Genomic DNA, 6,469 nt, shown 5'->3' with positions numbered 1-6,469 from the left:
ACTTGGTTAGGTCAATTCTTACATACTTGATGATATTATGTAAGGCATTATTTCTCTAATTTCTCTCTCAGTGAATTTATTATTGGTGTACAAAAATGCTTTTGAGTGTTGACTTTGCATCCTGCTATGCTACCAAACTTAGTTATTAATTCTAGTAGTCTTTTGATGGAGTTTTGGTGGTCTTATATGTAGAGGATCATGTTATCAGCAAATAATGGTAATTTAACTTCTTACTTTCCTATCCATATTCCTTTTATTTCTTTCTCCTGTCTAATGGCTCTGCTTAATATTTTCAGGAATATTTTGAATAGGAGTGGTAGTAGTGGGCATCCTTGTCTTATTCCTGATATTAGAGTGAAAACTTTGTTTTTGATCATTTAGTACAATGCTAGCTGCTGGTTTGTCATAGATGACTTTAATGCTTTTTCTGCATCTATTGAGATGATCATGTGGTTTTTGTCCTTGGTTCTGTTAATGTGGTGTATTACATATATTGATTTGCATATGTCAAACCATCCCTGCATTCCTGGGATGAATTCTGCTTGGTCATGGTATTTATAATCTTTTGATGATTTATTACATTCTGTTTGGCAATATCTTATTGAGGATTTTTACATACATATTCATTAAAGAGATTGACTTGTACCTCTCTTTTTTGTTTGGTTCCTTTTCTGGTTTTTGAATCAGGATAATGCTTGCTTCCAGGAATGACTTTAGGAGTATTACTTCTCTTTCAATTTCATTAAACAGTTAGAGGAATAATGGCATTAGATCTTCTCTAAACCTCCTATAGAATTTGGCAGTGAATCTGTTGGGACCTGGACTTTGATTCACCTTTGATTCACATGTACCTAGGAATTTATGCATTTCTTCTGAATTTCCCAGTTTATTAGAGCACAGGTTCTCAAGGTAGCTACTGTTAACCTTTTGGGGTTTAGCAGAATCTGTTGTGATTTCACCATTTCTAATTGAATGGATTTGGGTCTTTTCTTACCTTATTTTGGCAAGACTGTTAAGAGTTTGTCTATTTTGTTTACTGTTTCAAAGAGCTAACTCTTTGGTTCATTAATTGTTTTTACTGTTTGTTTGGTCTCAAATTCATTAATGTCTGCTCTGATCTTTATAATTTCCAGCCTCATACTAGATTTGCATTTGGATTGTTCTCATTTACTAGGACCTTATGGTATATCCTTGGGTTATTTATTTGAGCTTGCTCTGTTTTTCTGATGTGGGAATCTCCTGCTATAGACTTCCCTCTCAGAACTATTTTCATGTGTCCCATAGGTTCCAGTGTGTCATACTGGAATTACTGTTTGATTGTAGAAACTGTCTAATTTCTCTTTAAATTTCCTGTGAGACCTATTGATTATTCATGAGGGTATTATTTAATTTCCATTTGTTTGCATGGTTTATAAGGTGTATTTTGCCACTGATTTCTACCTTCATTTCACTATGATCTGAGAATATACATGGGATAGTTTCAATTCTTTTGGATGTACTTAGGCATAATTTATTGGCTATTATGTGGTCTATTTTAAAAGACCCATATGCTGCTGAGAAGAATATGTATTCTTGTTGACTAGAACATGTTGAAAATCTCCATTAATTCCATTTCTTCAAAGGTTTGGTTCAACTCTGGCATTTCTTTGTTGACTTTTTTTATCTACTTGATCTGTTAATTTGGGACAGTGGGGTATTGAGGTGCCCTACACACCAAAAACAATATGAATAATATGAATACAGCTACAGCACTTTTTCCTCACAAGGTCTTGGCTCTGAAATAGCATCAATCCTATAGAAAAGGTCCTAGAAAAACAAGAAGAACAAGCTCTCTGCCTGAAATATAGTGTGGGCTACCAGCTGGGTAATAACTACTCCATGAACTCATCAAGATCCTCTAGCCAAAGAGCACAGAAACACATTTGCAGTTCTAGAAAGCTGGGTTTATTGAGTTAATGCAATGAGAAGAAACAAATGTGGAGCCATGAGACATCTCAATATAACAGTGTTAAGAAGAACATATCATAGATTTTGGCTTGGACTACATTCAAGAAAATGGGAATCCTGTCTGGATTGGATGTTATCCAAAAGCTGGGGCAATTCTCTGATAAGGTTTCGTAAAAATTCTTACTAAATATTGAAAGACATCAAGTAAGGCTAATGCTGTAATTGGAAAAGAAGCAGTGGTCATTCATTATTATCCAAAAGTGCAGAGGTATTTGCTCATTTTCATGGTTTAGACAATGTACTCAATTTTCTTTAAATAATCATAAAGTTCTTATTTTTGTCTTGCTCTACCACAGACATAAAATAGTCTTGTCTGAGGTTGGTGTTCTAGGAAAGTCTTTTTTATTTTTATTTTTTATTTTTGGTACTGGGGATCAAACTTGGGACCTTGCACTTGTGAGGCAGGTGGTAGAACCACTGAGCTAAATCCTTGGCCCTAGGAAAGTCTTTATATTCAACAGGAGAACATCACATCACCATTGTGAGTGGCAGGTCAGCTCCTAGCTAGCAGGGACTGCTTTTCTATTTCTCAAAGTAGATAAGAAAACTTTCCTCAGAAGGGAAGGTTAGTGAAGAAAATAACAATAATTATTGTTATTACTTACATATATTGTCACTTGTACAGCTTATAAAGTTCTTTAACATGCATTATATAACTTGAACCTCTTGGAACAATCCAGGGAAATAAGTAGACCAAAAGGCCTCCACATTGCCCAACTCCAGGGGCCATGCCTATTGTGTATTTCATGTGAATGACACCTCTTAAATGTGAATAATGCCCCCTGGAGTTGTGCAATAAGGCTGCTCTGGGAGGGTAGACATTTCTATTCCTTTTGACGAGTAAGAAAAATGAGTCACAGAAGCTTTCAGAGTGCTTCTTATTTCCCAATAAACCTTAGAGTTCTTCATAACAATCTGTTCAGATGCTGACGTTGGATTCCTGATTCAGTCATAGTTTCCACTTCCAAACAATTGCATAAGCCTGCTCGCTTATAAACTACATGGGATGCTGCAGGGAGAAAAGTTCTGCCTTTGTCCACAACTATGTCTCCGCCTGCCCAATACAGGATGCACACTGACCGCTTATAACCCCTTTCACACAGTAACTTCCTAAACCAAGAAAAAAAGTGTGTTGCTTAAAAAGTTAATATATCTTAGTGTATGCTGCTTAAAACCTAGGCATGCAGATCAAAAAAAAATGATTTTAAGTTTCTCAAAAATTTTTGAAAGCAAAATATTCTGTTAAATTCAGAGACCAAAATTTTTAAATACAGACTGAGCCACATATTTTTCCATGATCTCAGAAACCTTCAAATAAAATCTTAGAGAAAAGTGGAATTTCCCATGAAATTTCTATAATAATAAATCTTTGTCCACCCTATCTTAACTAGGAAATTCCCCAGTCATTAAATTTCTCTGAGACACTGTATAAAGTGAAACCGAAAATGTTTCATTGTTTATTACTGAAGCAGTTCCCAGAAATAATACAAATTTTAATTCAGATTTGTTCAGGAATCCTGTCACTGTAACTAATATACTATGACTTTTGGCAATTTACCTAAGCTCTTTGAGCCCTTCATTAAATTATGAAGCATATAAATTATCAAGCATGACTCTCTCTGTTATAAGGGACTATCTTCTGCTTTCCCATCAAGCCCTAGGCTTCTGTATTGGAACATGTATCCATTGTAAAACTATGTTCCTGTGTCTGTCTCCCTTTGAACACTCAAAGCATTTTATTATTCTTTTGTTTCCAACACAGGATAATAACACATAAAATACCTGTAAAAATGTATTTATTGCCTTAGGATAGGTAGACTGAAAATCTTGACTATAAGGAACACTAGATTTTTATGTACATACCCTTTTACAAACTTTTTAAACTGTTTGAATGTCCTACCACACCCACTGGTACATGTATTTCTCTTTAATTAAAAATCATATTTACACAAAAAGGGGAAAACGTTACTTGCAAATATATAGGCAGATAAATATGTAACAGCAGAATAGTAAGCAATGGATATTGTTCAGATTCCTTTCTTCTTTAAGCATAGGATTAAAGTACATGATTTTCATATGTACTATGTAAAAAATAAAATAGAATTTCATTGGATGTACTTTTTCTTTCACTGTGAAGAAATGATTAAGAAGAGTTAATCCAGTCAGTTCAATCTTAAATCCAAGATTCCCATTTTAGGATACATGGAGAGGGTTGTGGAGGTCACATTCCTGGGCCCCTCTGTCTAGTGCTCTAACCAGTTAATCTGTACTTTTAAAATATGATACTGGAAACAACTAACATTTCTCTCAATAGGTAAATGGTTAAACAATTCTATACATACTATGATAAAATGACACCAAACAATGTACACACCCTGGATAAATTCCAAATTACTGGTTTTGATATATAGATGAAACTATTAGTGGAGAGCTGGATCACGGATAGTAACTTTCTGTGTTATTTTTACATTTTCCTATGAATTTACAATTATCTCAAAAAATTACTTCAAATAAAAGGTTTTCTAAAATGTACCTGGATTGATTAGTTTTCTAGAGCTACCACAATAAAAAGCAACAATCTGGACATCTTAAACAGAAATTTATTGTGTTCTCACAGTTCTGGAAGCTAGAAATCTAAAATCAAAGTGTTGGCAGGGCTGGTTCCTTATGATAGCCACAAAGGAGAATGTTTTCCATCCCTCTCTCCTAGTTTATGATAGTCCTAGTCATTCCTTAGCTTAGAGATGACATTCTCCCTGTGTCTTCACAGTATCTTCCTTCTATGCATGCCTGTCAAGTGTTCAAATGTCCTCCTTTTAAAAGAACATAACTATCTTAGATTACAGTCCATCCTAATCACCCTAACTTGATTGGCTGAAAAGACCTTATTTCAAAACATGGCCACATTCATAAGTACTGAGGATTAGGATTTCCAAATTTTGGCGGGATACACAATTCAATCCATGACAGTTGATCTAAAATAATACATTGCCAAGTACAGGAGGAAAAAGACCTGGGTTAAAGGTAGTTCATATTAAAAGGAGGAGGAGGAGAAACAACAGAAGGAGACAGAGGTAGGGAGAAGGAAGAGGAGGAGGGAGAAAATAAACTAACAAATAAACCCCCCAGTTTTAATCATAGACTCAACTGAAATTAACATTTAATGAGAGTTTTTTTTTTAAATTAGATGCTATTTCCACTGCATTAAGAGATTCAGATCAAAGTCAGGCACAGCCACAATCTCTCTCACTGATCAAATTACACATGGAATTTTCTAATCTGTTTGGGTGCAGGGGATGCTGATGAAGGAAAATGGATATATAGAAGAACCACTGTGAGTCTGAGAAGGGAGTGGAAAGAAATGAAGATGCCAAAGCACAAAGATACATATCTCTCTTCAAAGTATTTATCTCTAAACCCCTCGTGACACCTTAAAAAGTGGTATGAACGAGTAACAAAGCTTAAATTGTCGTAGAAGAATTTGACTCACAAGAAGATAATATTAAGGCCAGAAGAAATTTCCAATATTTAGACTATTAGAGAATTTTAACAATAAAAATCTCTAACCAATGGAAGGGCTTGCTCAAACAGTAGTAACATTAGATACTAATATTAGGTAGAAGATTGTACTAGTTATCTCCAAGGTTTTGTTTTTGTTTGCTTTAGTTTTTTTGGTTTTTGCTTTTTAGCACTTTCACTGAATGGCATGCTAACTTTTCACTATTTTAAAAATGCTAAAGGATGAAGATGTGACTTTAGATTGAAAAATATTTCAGAAAAATATATTAATAAATACACTAAAAAGATAAATTAATACAATTTTTACTAATAATTCTAATGAGAAATATTCACTTTTTTCCAATGGGCATATGAAACATTTTGCTTAATTTAGCTTAATCATAGTAGAAAAAAGCATTTTAAAATGACATTGTGTTCAATTTCAGGATTGAATATAGAATGGCTAAATAAGAAACATGATGGTACTCCTAAAAAGCAAATGTGAGTACTTTTCTAACTCTTCATCATAATAGAAAACATTGTTTTATATATATATACACGTATATATATGAGGATTTTTTGAAGGTTTTGGGGAGAAAAGTACAAATATACCTCAAACATTCATTATTATGCAGTTATAGGGACTTCCCAACATATATATTTTTTAAACTTTCTAGATGGTTTTATACGGAAATAGAAACATCTTGAATATCAGAGGTTTGGAATTCTTGAACTGTACTATTTTAAGTGTTTTTCAAATTTTTGTCTTGTTTCTAATTGATGAGATATAAGATTTAGGCTATTTTGTAAAATAACACACACAGGTACCAATAACCTTTATGCTCAATAACTAGGAAAACAAATTTTGTTGTGTAACTATAGAATTTCAAATAAATAAATTCAACCTATAGATAGGATGCTTATTTTAAGCATAGTTTTGCATAGTTTTTTGTTTCTTGTTTCA

This window comes from Fukomys damarensis, unplaced genomic scaffold (assembly GCF_012274545.1).
Source record: "Fukomys damarensis isolate Sample0158 unplaced genomic scaffold, DMR_v1.0_HiC HiC_scaffold_5, whole genome shotgun sequence".
Classification (NCBI taxonomy): Eukaryota; Metazoa; Chordata; class Mammalia; order Rodentia; family Bathyergidae; genus Fukomys; species Fukomys damarensis.
Note: the sequence above shows the minus strand (reverse complement) of the source record.